The sequence below is a fragment of the Vidua macroura genome, chromosome 5 (genome assembly GCF_024509145.1).
Source record: "Vidua macroura isolate BioBank_ID:100142 chromosome 5, ASM2450914v1, whole genome shotgun sequence".
NCBI classification, from domain to species: Eukaryota; Metazoa; Chordata; class Aves; order Passeriformes; family Viduidae; genus Vidua; species Vidua macroura.
The window spans coordinates 49,500,564-49,514,156 of record NC_071575.1 but is presented as its reverse complement, the minus strand read 5'-3'; the positions used below and the strand labels follow the sequence as shown (position 1 = coordinate 49,514,156).

The following is a 13,593-nucleotide window of genomic DNA, read 5'->3' as shown; positions in this document are numbered from 1 at the left end:
CCTGTGTCCCAGAAATGGCAACTTTGGAGCTGTGGCAACAGAGAGAGGGACCAAGGCCAGCTGGGATGAGGACAGCCCTGAGAAGCCCTTCCCAGCAGGAAAGCTGGCAGCAGGGCACAGGTCCAGTGTGGTCTGCCAGGCTGGACTACAGCGCCTTCAGAGCCAAGAAAGGTGTGTTGCACTGGAATGAAATGTCTCAAGTACTACATTTGTGCCAACACCAGCAAGTTTCCACATGGAGCTGCGCTGGACAACCAGGAACAGCTCAGGGAGTAAGGAAGGCTGACAGAGGACCACAGCACGCAGCCAAGATAGGGAGACAAAGAGACTGGCTAGCCAAATGGGAAAATACCTTTGAACATCTGAGCTGTCTGAAGTCCTCAGTGCTCTCCTCATAGCCTGGTCTTATCACATTTTGTTTGCTGTTTTCCACCTGCATTCTCTCTTTGCAACATACCATTCCCTTGTTACGTTGGCACAGAAAGGAAGGAAACTGCTGGCAGAAAAGAAGTTAAGATCTTTGTCCAGTTCAACACAGACAAAGGATTTTATATCAGACTGATTCACGAATAATTCACAGACTGCAGGGATGTTTTCCTGTTTTTAGTATTATTTGTTCTTGTGCTGATTTTAAAAATATTTCTGTGCAGTCCATATTGCATTTATACAACCCTATTTCATGTAAAAAATCTTTTTCTTCATAATTTTTAGGCAATTAATGCCTAGAAAAATGAAGCTTTTTGAGTAAACATATACATGCATACACACACAAATAACAAGACAGAGTGAAGAAGTACTTTTTGCCACCAAAAAATATTTTTATGTCTGCACTGGTCCTTACCTGAGAGATGAAGTTCAAATGACAGATTTCTTTTCAAAAAAGAGCCATATATGAACCATAACAATCAATTATTACATTACTGTAATGCCTTTCAACATCTCTTTTAGTGAAGATCTTCGCTTCACCACAGCTCTGCACATGATTACTGCAAGCCAGTCACCAGGGGAAGGAAGAGGCAGCTCCCAGCAGATGTTCAGCCATTAAAAGAGGAAGTTCTTTGTGTTTTGTGTCTCCCAGGCCACCCAGCCATTTGAGGAACATCTAATGGACTTAAGTTCCAGCAGTTACAAAATAGTAGAGTATTACACACAGAAAACTGTATGTAAAGAATATAAGAATATTCATATATGCATGTAAAAAAGAAAAATAGAAAATCTATTAGCCCAGCTTAAGCACCTAATTCTAGAGTACAACTGAGATTGTGGATCATGGGCAGGTGTCTAGCTAGATTTCTTTGCATATCTGGCACCTAGTATCAGGCAGTAACAGAATGGTGTTCCCATTCCCTACAGCACAGGATAAGGAATGAATTGTCAAATTTCAATAAGTTTCCTTGTATCATTCAGTGTGGGACTTGTGAAAAAGGCAAAAATTATTTTGTAAGTGGCAGAGTACAGCTCACCTTTTGTAAAATATTGTCAAAAGATCAGGATGGTGATTCACCTCTTCTTTGTTTCGGTTTGGTTGGTTTGGTTTTCAGTTTAGTCGTTTTCTTTTTGAACACAGAACTGTTTACCCACAAATATCTAAGACAGTTACCAACAAAGCGTGACAGTCTACTCCCAGTGTGCAAATGACATATCAAACCCAAATAAAATATGCTATTTTTTTAATAACATCAAACCCCATGGCTCATCTGAGCATGTGTAATGCCTTGTTAAATCCTGAGAACAGTTTTTTGTTCCAAATGCATGCAACTGTGTGATGAAATGGGGCCACTACTGTATCTGAAAAATGTTCCAGCAGAACACACTACCTTTCAATATGATCCAAAGAGAACTTAGGAACAAAGGAAGTGAATCTTCAGTGTTATTTGTTAAATTAATTTAAATCACCAGCTATTTAGCTAGCTTTCTAAAAGAATAAAATATTAGAAGAAAACACAGGTGTTTCTTTTCTACACTGAGGGAAATACTTGAAATATTTTGGGTGATTTTTTTTTGTTTGTTATTGTTGGGGTTTTGTTTATTATGTGGGGGGTTTGTTTGTTTGTTGTTTTTTGTTTGTTTTAATTTTTTTTAATCCTAATTTCAGGTCATTTCCAAGTATCTATGCCACAGTCTATGCTGCACATAAGATAGACATTAAAGTTTCTAATGTCAGAGTGAACAGAGGTAGATAACAAAATTTTTATAAACAAACTGATTTTTATGTGACTGAGGGATCAAAAATTAGGATTAAGGCCAATGCATAATAAACCACTTACAAACTGGAATCAGAGGGAACATGTGTGCCCCACATAAACACAAATATCCAATTTATATGTATAAAAATGAGTCAGACAGACTTAGAGGAGTAGCAAGTATTGCCAACACTGCATTAAAATCTACATTAATAATGTCTGATCTAATGACAAATCTTCATGATTAGCAGAAAGTTTGATTGTTGAGAGACGAATATCAAATTTAGATTACTTCTCAGCCTGAGTAAACACAGTATGAACATTCAATCTGACATTACAAACAGCCATGATTTCATCATAAATACAGGAAAAATTAAGGACTTCTAAGCCTACAAGGGAATACTCACAAAACTAGGTAATCACGTCCCTGCTGGATGGGTGAGTGCTGTGTTAAGCATACTCCCTAGCAGATATAAAGGAATCCATAATATAGCCATAAGAAAAAATTCAATTGTGAGTTTTATTTCTGTTTTCCTATATGGATACTCCTGTGCATAACTGTGAATGAGCTGATACTGCAGCCATAAATATAACACAATTGCAGAGTCAGTGGGGAAACCAAGTCCACTGGAAGCTGTTTAACTAGTTACACTGCACATTTCAGGACTTCAGTTTTCCCAAGTTGCAGCATTTCGGTGGTGTACCAGCTCCTCACTCCAGGGCTTCCAGTCTAATTCCATTCAGCACCAGCCCCAGACTGAAGGTCTAAAATTCTTTTCTCAGAATAAAAAAGATTAACCACACAACTAGTAAATGCTTGGATAGCTTGATTATCATAGCTTTTCTCAACAAAGAATTGCTTCTGTGAGTGAGAGAAACAACCAAAGCAAGAGGCCCTCCTGATCCTGCACTGGGATCGGTGTTAGGTTGCAGTAGCACTGATATCCATCCATCAGGCTCTGACTGCAGGCTCCAGCCACAAAGTCTGGGCACAGCACCCTCATTTGCTGAACACTCAATACCAGAAGAATAAAACCCTTCCTGGAAAAGCAACATTCTGCAAGTTATAAAAAAGACTTATGTGGATTAGTGCTAGTGCTAGCCTGAGGAACAAATGTATGGTCAAGAGGAAGCCCCAGCAATGCACTTAAGAATTGTATCACTGGCTTTTAGGAGAAGGCTCTTAAACTTGACAGACACCCTGGAAAAGCTCTCCTGAACAAAGCACTAGAGAAAATGTTAGGCTTTTAGTCATGGTAATAGAAACCTTATGTAGACAATTAGAGGAAAATAGGGTTGAAAAGGGTGGTGGCATCTGCCCTCCTCATTACAATGTAGTGTACCAGCAGCCTCCTCACCTGGCACCAGGCACAAAGGAAAAACGCACAGACTCCCAAGTCTAACTCAATGTGGAAACTCAGGACACAGAGCAGACCTTTACTAGGAGCTCACAGCACTAACTGGTTCACAGGGTTCCTATCACAGCATGGTGCTCCAAAGCACAATGCAGCACCAGGAAACACAGCTTTATTCCTTCTGCCTGGAGATGGTCAGTGAATCCACAGAGAATCATGACTCAAGACAGGCAAGATGGCAAGTGGCACTGGCAATTTAATGACAACTACATGGTCAAACATTACAATGTTCAAGTTTCTCAAAACTCTAGTACTAATAGTGGGCCTCCCTCTGAGCAGACCACACTGCCAGGATGCTGGGTATCACTCTTTAGGGCCTCTCCCCTGGAGTGGTGGAACCCTCAGAACTACTTATTTCACAGCATAACGGGAGAGAGGAGACATGGAGGTTACAGCTCCCAGCCTCCACAGCATTCATCCCAAGAAAGTCCTGGTCAGCACCACAAGAGAGCACTGATTTTCTAAGTTTTTTCCTTAGTTCAGCAGTTGTCAACTGACTACAGAGAGAGCACACACAGAATAAGGTCTGAGCAACTCAGGTGCAGACATGTACACAGAAGTGCCTCCTGTGCATCTGAGAGTTTTAGGGGAACCACTGGAAAAGGAGATGGTTATGCTATTGTCAGGGACCCCATAATTCAAGGAAGAAGATGTAGATCCCTGCACTCCAAACCTGCTTTAAACTGTGGCCTCTTGTATGGGTGTTCACCCCGAACAGGGCCCAGAATGATCAAGTCATCTAAAGAGCAGCTGTTCAGCTCAGAGAGACACCCTTTTGCCCCCTGCAGCTGCAGAGATGCCCTTTACACACCAGTGATCTCCTGATACTTCAATGCACTGTGACACTCTTCCTTCAATGCCATGGAAAATTCAAGGGCTTGTGTCCAGTACCAGGTGGCACACCAAGTTTATCAACTTCATCAGCCCAGGCAGGAGGGTCATGCTGAGCACAGTTTGCAGATACAAGAAGTTGATAAAATCAGCAGGCATCACTTCACCAGAGTAAGTCTTCCCTGCCATCTGAGACATGCTACCTCCTAACAAATTTAAGCATGTACACACATTCCCTTCTTCAAGTAGAAATGTTTGTGACCCTTCCTACATACCTGATTTGTTTACTTAATACCACCTAATTAGTTACCAAACCAGGCTGAAGAGCTTCACCTTGCAGCAAAGCAGGAGCGTGTGGCTCTGCTCAGCCTGCAGGGCTGAGACTGCCTCCAAACATCAGTCCTTGATGCTTCCTGAAACCCATTAGCCTTTAGATGGCCACCAGCTCTGCTTAGTGCTGCTTGTTGTCAGTGTTATTTATCCACTTGAGCTTCTGGCTCTATTTACACTATAGCAAGTACTGTTTGATACCACTTATGCTTCACAGAAGATGGTTTGGTGATTGGCCAAAGCATAAGCTCTAGCACAAGAACTGACTTGCCTCCTGTATTCAGTGGGTTAAGGCTGCCCCTGATTGGTCAGTGCACCTGGGCACTCCATGGCTCATTGCTGTCAGTGCTGCTCACCTGCTTCTCACAGCTGTATCCATGAGGCTCAGCTGCAGCCCCATTCCCAATTACCACAAACTATGTACCTACACCTGGCCACAGACAAGCTCAAATCCCAGCCCTCTACCCAGACCTGCCCTTCATGCTTCCCAGGCTTCCTAATCCAGACCTCTGAGGCATCAGTGTCCATCCCTCCCGCTGGAGAGCACCCAGCCTTTCCCCGACATGCAGCCCACAGAAAAATCTCCCCTCTCGTCTGCCTTGCTTCATATCCTGTGTTGAGCCTCTCTGAAATCGCCCTCCAGGAGCACAGATTGCAAGGGTGTCCAAGTCCCTGTCCCACCAGGACCAGCTGGGGTGTGTTATGGATGGTCACATCCACCTGGGTTTCGAATGTCTCCAAGGATGGAGACTACACAGCCTCTCTGGGCAACCTGCTCTGGGGTCTGAACACCCTCAGAGCAAAGAAATGCTTTCTCATGTTCGGACAAAATTTCTTGTGTTTGAGCATCTGCCTGCTGCCTCTTGTTCCACCACTGGGCCCCACTGGGAATCCAATCTGTGTATCCAAGTCCATCTCAAAGACTGCAGCCATTCCTGGCCCAGAATTCACCATTCCTTTCGATCTCTCCAACAAAATATCCTTCTGTCTCAACCAGAGATCCCTTGGATCCTGTATTGAAATAAATTATGCACATTGTTGTGTCCCTGGATGAAAACAAGGATAGAATGTGCATAATTTATTTCAATAATGGTACTTAAAGAAGATGGATATATATCTGCATTCTTTTTGTCTTCCTTGTTCCTCAAATCTGATTATCAAGTTTTCTGCACTTCTTTAGAATTAATCTCAAACTGAAACTCAGCCTTAAGAGCTGAGTATTTTTTAGGCTTTTATAATTGCCCAAGACAATTCATATCAGAAAAGTATTCTGTCCATCACTGCATTTGAGGCAAAAGAACATATAATAAAGGTAGCAAGTTTATACAATAACAACAATAACAATAAAAAATATATAATATGTACTCTATATATTTTATATATATAATAAAGGAGCAGGAAGCCTTGATCTAAAAGCACAACATTGTGCCTTCTCCTAATGCAGAGTTGCTGAAGCAAAAATATACATCTCTGTGAGGAACATTCTATAGTGAGAACTTTGACCAACAAGTCTCAACTTTTGCCAATTAAGACTGAAATAATGTTTAGACTGAACTAGTTTTAAGAGTGCATAATAAATCGATTTTAATACAATAACATATTAATATTAAATAATAGCTGTTATTAATATTTAATAATTGTTGTAAGCCATAAGAAGTGACTTTGCTTTCCCCCTTTTAGCATCTTTAAAAAATATATAAATAGCAATAGTAACATGACACTTTTGCAGACCTATTAGTATAGAAGTAACCATTTCAATTGCAGTCTAAGGGAAAAAACCCACGCAGTCATGGCACGACTAAATATTTCCATGTCATCAATCCCAATGAAAGAGATTGTGTCAGGGAGTTCTGAAGTTTCTGAAGATAAAGATCATAAGAGCCTTTTATTTTCCAAACCAAGAACTTTTCCATAATCTACTTTGGGGTATTGCACAGTAAATGGGATAGATAATATTTCAGAACCAAATAATGGTTTATCTATATATTTTAAAATTACAGTACTTTTTATTGTTTCTAGAAAATAATCAGACAGTTGTTTGAATTTGTTCTTTACCTTTGTTGTGAAACAACTGAGAGTTTCTGAATTTCCTTGATTTAAGGCACCATTGACCTCAGAGTAAATATGATCTTAATCACACTCATGTTTTTTTCTTCCAATTTACACATGAATTAATATGCTGTTGGCAATAAACAAACTTTTAATCCTCTTAAGATGCAGCATTTGAGCTCAGGGTGAATATTAAAACCTCACCTATTTTAATGTTCTTTACAATCAGACAGATCTAGACTTCTGATGATATTGTGGCATCATTTTATTGCTTCTGCAGCAACAAAACATATTTTTGTATATCTTGCCATCAAAATTTCAGTAAACCATGCCTTTAGAAGCTCTACAGAGTGTTTTCTGATCTCCTTCAGTTGCATGCACTGCTACCTAGCCTTCAGCTGCCACGTGCTCCCCGAACGCAGCCATGTGAGCCTGTGCTCCCCAAACCCACCTTCTGGCACTCGCTCTCCTGAGCAGCCTGTGGGCAATCAGGTCTTGGAATGGACTTGGCCCAGCAGAAGATGGGGAAGAGTACACAGCAAGACAGGCTGCCCCCAACAGCAACCTGCTCAAATCACTGCTGACCCTCAGCCACCTTTACCCATCTGCAGGATCAGAGAGTTCCCACTACCTGGGATGTTCCTACTGCAGCAAATGTTGTGGTCATGAGCAAATACAGCCTTGGGTTACCTCTGTACTCGTACATACCAGACCATCATGTTGGAAGTAACAGAACTAACATACTGTTCTCCAAATAGGCAGATTCCAGCCTTTGGATAAAATAGCCTCTAGACATCAACAGAGTGCATGTATAAGCTATTTTTTCAAAGAGAGTACAGTTCTTGTGGGAAATACAAACCATCCTTTTTCATTTCAATGATGGTTGAAGTAATTTCTGAAAGAAGCTTGAAAAAAAAAATTATCTTGATTTAAAGGTGCTGCTTAAATGTAAACAAAAATGGATTTGGTGCAGGCTCTGAATTCCCACTGCTGATACAGAGTTCAGTAGGCATCTTTCACACATTCTATTTTGTTCTTTTGTTTGTTTGTTTATTTGTTGCATAGAGTTTACTGTCTTCAAGATGCCAGCAAGACCTTAAGAAGGCTTCTGCCCTTTTGAAGCCTCACTACTTCCTCCTACACTCAAAGAGAAATGATTTCTCTTTCCACTTCCATCCCACAACTCTCAAGCTGCCTTTCTATAACTTGCATAACTGATTAGGAAGTGCTGACAGGAGAGCGCAGTTAAGCTCCCAATGCACCCCCCACCTCCAGACCCTTCCCCTAGGGAACAGCTTCCCAGAAGTTCCAGCATAGTTTCTATTTAAAAGCTTCAGACCCTGCCAGAAGGAGCTGGGTTGTCAAATTTCAAATCTGTGCTCTCTACACAGTATTCAGATGTATTTCTGCAGTAGTAAAGGTTATCTCTCCCTTGTGGCATGCAGTTACCTTTTACACAGCCATGACTGAAACCTTACACAAGCCTCTCTGTGCTCCTATTCCTCACTTCTAATCCAGACAGAGTCTCCTTCTAAGAGAAATAGTGAAGGAACAAGGAAATAGTGACCACCTGAGGAATGGGGACACAAGCCTCCACCCAGCTGGGATCCAGAGATCCTCATCAGTCACTATCACTCATTCTACCCCCAAAAATCTTCATATTATGAGTCTCCTTGCATGCCTTGGAGCCTATCTTCACCATTCTGTTATGGACTTGGCTATCCCAGTCTTTTCAAATCCCTGATTTTGCTTTCACAGGGAGCTAAACCAAGTATCCATACATTGTTCTTATCAAAACCCAGGGGGTCTTCACAGGACCCAATAGACAGCACAGGTCTTGCCTGAGAAATAACAGGCTAATGAAAGTACTATGCAAGAGACTGTCTAGTGCCACTACAGCAGTGCAATACAGAGCCCTTTCCAGCAAATACTGAAGAGCCCAAATTAAACACTGCTGTATTGCTATGTGGCAGTAATCCACACAGCAGACTGCCTTCGTTTCCCAGGTCAGTAAAGGTTTTCCCTGCTACGGGGATGTACTTGAATTTGCAACACCATTTTATCTAAAATCTTCATGAGACTGCAATGGAGAGCTTCAGGGAACAGGCTCTACTGAAAAGCCAGAGACCTGGCAATCAAAGTGCACGGCAGGGAAGAGACAGACAGAGTCAGGGTGGACTGAGGTGTGAGCACAGAAGAATGTTAAAAGATGGCAGAAGGTTAACAGAGTAATATGGCAGGGAGCATCAGCCACCCCTCTGTGTGCAGACACAGCTGCCTGAGCCACATCCTGTGACCGAGGAGAGCATCAACAACAAACCTCCTCTGAACCAGCACGGCTGTTGGAGGAATTTTCCCACAGTGAAGATCACATTCATTGCTCTGTGTCAGGAACAATATTGCATTGTAACATCCCTGGGATTCCAGCAGATGGAAGAACACATTCAACTGCAACCACGAACAAACTCTGAGAAGCAGCTAAAATGGTGAAGAGCAATGCTCCTTTAGTTGCACTACAGCACAGCAGATTTTATACCTCTAACCCACATGGCCAGCACAGTGACATGAACTCAAATGAAGAACGGAGACTAAACTTAATAAACATGAAAAAGGACAGAAACCCCCAAGCATCAGATAAAAACAAGTATCTGAAATTTATGGATTTATATGACCAAAACAAAATTTAAAAAAGAGAAAATAAATAAAGAGGTAAGAAAAAGAAGAAAAAAGAAACAGAAACACTGAAGAATTTGAAGTGCTTTCTTTACCTCTACAATCTCACAGATCTGTCTGTGGGAAGGGAATACGGTGATGGCCATGTAGACACCACTGCAAAAATCACTGCTTTAAAAAAAAATAAACAAACATTTTCAAATATATTTTCAGGGTTCTTCCTTTTTTTCCCCTACATTTCCCTAACATGTGGCAAAGCTTATATCGTCTTAAGAACTAGACTATTCTTCTTATGTGTGATAGTCACTGTTACTTTTCTTCCTATGTATTTTTCAAGTCAACTTTCTCAGCATTCATATGAGTACAAGATTTCACAGACACCCGTGGTTGTTTTCAGTCTGGGACCACTCTCTGTCTTCTCACAATCTTTACAGCAGGAAAGCTGTGACCTGCACAGAGAGGAAAGTATAAATTACACTGTGACAGGTTTATAAGACTAATTCTAATAAATATGCCTCAGTAGCCTCCTATTCACTGTCTCCCTAGAAGAGCAAGGAAGGATTTTTCTGCTGCCAGCATTTTCAACTGCATCAACATATTTCATGAAAGTGCATGAACTTCAGCAACACTTTGCCAAGGAATCCCACACAGGCTTGCAAACCAGGAGGCATGAGGAGAACATTAGCCTGGGCTGAGACAGACCAGAGATTCGACCCTATTTCAGGACCAGCTGCATTCAATCTACCATTTTTTAGCTCAAATCACCACAGATCAGCCCTTGATCAAATTCTTCCCCTACAAGACACTGCTCTGGCCAATTCAGCTGACCAGGAGCCAGTCAAGGCAGAGATCATGGACATGAAGCATGCCTCCACGTCCCAGGATGCAGCCACCAGCACCTGCAAACCAGCTGAGCCTAAATCACTTCCCAAAGGCATCTGCTGTTTTCTTGCACTGTTTCATGCTGCTTTGTTTGGGTGTTCAGAAAATCCAAAGCACCACTTGAAGATCTTTTAATTTCAGAAGGACCTTTAGACATATCTTTGTTTCACTCTACCTACTGCCACTAGGTTTTTATTGACGAAAAAAACGTATTGCAGAGATACAGAAATTACAGCCTGGAAAGAAGCAGTATCCAGTGGTATCAAAACCAGCTATACCATGTGCTCTGCATGGAGTACATATATTTTTCTTTCAGTTATCCTTTCATGATTGTTAATTTCCCCTCTATGACTATTTCAAAAACCATTTCATGTCTTACCTGCATGTATTTATTTGAATATTGGTTCAGCTCTGTCATTGAAATGCTCAGAAACCCAAGTACATTTTTCAAAAGTTATTTAGGAATTTCTTTGTTTAAATTCCACTGGCTTTTCTTGAAAGTCACATCACTTCTGAAAATAGGATTTTGATGCATGATGATACAGAAGGAAATTGAGAACATCTTCATTTTGGCACCATTAAACAGTCCAACACTGACCCACATGCACATCATTTGTTACCAAAGACTTTTATTGCTGATATTCAAGAGAATGCTGCAGAGAACAGAGAGGTCTTGTGTTCACACCTGTTTAAATCACCAAACCATGAAAGTCTGGGATTAAAACCAGAGGCTGAAGGATGATGTCCAAAGGTTAGAAGCTTTAAGTACTAAAGCATCTCCTGCAACACTCACAAGAGTTTCTTCCCGTGTTACATTTGACATGGAACATACCGAATTATGGCCTTTTACCCTTAGACAAACTCAATTCTCTGTATCAAAATTTCATTACACAAAATAAATAAGACTTAAATGAGCAACATCAAAAAAAAAAAAAACATTAAATGAAAATGAGAATTGATCTGGTGATGGAGTTCTTGCCACTCCATCTGTTGACTCTCATTTTCTGATTATATTGAGAGTTGCACTGACTTTCAGAAATACTGAGAAAGTCTTTTAAGCTTTTCCCTTTTGCAAGATGTGCAGCTGGACTTCTTCGGTCTCCATGAAATGCCTGCACCCAATAGCTCTGCACTTTTCCTTTTCAGCACAAGTACAAAGTATCTAACCCCACCCCTGCTTTTTGTTGTGAAATTGGAGCATGCTCAACGTTTTTTCCTCAGTAGACAATTTATTTTTAAATCCGCGGCTAAGAATGCAGCATAATATATTTTAAAATAAACGTTCTTAGTCATCATTTCCATAATATTTCAACCCCTTCACAGCAAATATTATTCACAACACCAACAGAATAAAAACCAATGGGTTTCTATTAGCAAGTGTCCACAGGTCTTCATTTCAAATCTCAACAATACTAAAAAACTGCTGTAATAAGAACTTAGATACTAAGACTGATTCTTTGCATTAGCATTAGTCAACAGTTGGAGATCTGTCTGGAAGGTACACGTTATTTCAGTGTGACATAGTTGGTCAGCTACTGAAATGAATGCTTAAATGATGTTGTCCATGTTAGGAGCATGACAGACCTAGGTTTTCAAACAAGTAAAGTTTAATATTTATTAGAAGGTAATATAGGTCTAAAACTAAATTGCCTTCCTGAAACAAATTCTCATTCATGGCAACTGGCCTGTTATTGGAAAGAAGTTTTTTTTATCTCAGATGAGGAGTGATAAGGTCTCCTACACCATAATTTCCTGTTCTTAAAAGCACACCAAACATGCACAGAAAATGAGGTTAAATGTCTGGTGGTTCTACCAAACTAGTGTGTTCTCCTTTTTCCACATAGCACTGATAAATAAAGGTATATTTTGTGTCAGCGGGAAGGGAGAATACATGTCAGCTCTGAAGTGTCAGGTTCAAATTGTAAGGTTTTGCAAATTAAGTTTTTATAAATGCCAAGTCGATGGTCCTAGACCAAGAATCTGGACAGGCAATTTCAGTTGTCAACAGGAAATATTCCTTGGTTCCCTGACTACTGCATTACAATTTGGTACAAAAGTGCTCCTGCCATATAATATAAAAGCAGATGAAAATCTTTATTACACTTAGGGATTTTGTAGAAAATGAGATACTGTATTGACTAAATATATCTTACTGCGCACAGCTGGGGAAAAATATAAGTTGCAAATTACTACAAATAAAGTTTCATTTAATTGCTGCACTTCTTTCCTTTAGTTGAATTATTACTTTGACTTTGCTTACTGTCATGACTTTTTATTTTTTAAATTCTTTCTACTAAACCAGGTAGAAATAGGCTGTATGTGAAATGTTGCTATTTTTCCTACAGAATTATTCCAAAATACACACAACTTAGGCAGAAACCAAGAATTCATGACCAAACATGAACACATATTTTTAATTCACATTGCTGTTGACATCACTGTGAGCAGGTCAGACCATTCAGACAAAAATGTAACAAGATAATGCCCTATGGAATTTAAAAACTAAGTAGCAGTCAAAATATGAAATGGTCTGACCTCTATTTAGCATTTTCTCTCAACTCCATTAAGAGGTTAAAGGCATTTATAAGCACACTGTTTTATAAAATTTGCTTAACAGAGGCAACATGGGCGGAATCATGGAGCATGTCTACATCATGGCTTAGAAATGGTATTCTCCAACTTAGTACTCCAGCTAAAACCAAGCTGCCTCTCACTCCCCACACCTTCAATTGGAAGAACTAAAGGCAAAGACCATGGTTTGAGATAAAAAAAAATTACTGGAAACAGGAATGAGATTAATAGACAACAGGAACAGCAACAATATTAGTAACAAAAAATGTAAGACTAAGAAACAATTTACACCTCCTTACCTTTTCTGGAGAGAAAGTAACCCCTTCTCTCCTAAAGAGCAACAGAGACCCCTTTCTCCTATCCCTGGCAGTCTCATGAGGTGGTGCTGAATAACATTTGGGCCTGGCCATGGACTATCCCAACTACTGCAAGAAATGAATCCTGTTCCTGGCCAGAACCAGGACAGTCTGATATTCAAAAGCTACAGCTTTTGTTGTCCTGCTAACACTGCAATTTGCTGAGTGGAAAGAACAAGATTAAAAATTACAGCACACGTGACAGTATTTGCAATAAAGACAATCCAAGCCTTTGGGTAGACCTTACACATCCACAGATACAGCCTTTTTGAGTACCTGCTGAGAGAATGACATTCATCTCCA

The 13,593-nt window shown here is 40.3% G+C and overlaps 1 protein-coding gene across 1 annotated transcript in view; it reads right to left on the bottom strand.

The window, feature by feature from the left end:
• ST7 (suppression of tumorigenicity 7) overlaps nt 1-13,593 on the bottom strand; it is a 133,173-nt gene that overhangs the window by 99,514 nt on the left and 20,066 nt on the right. The window lies entirely within an intron of this gene.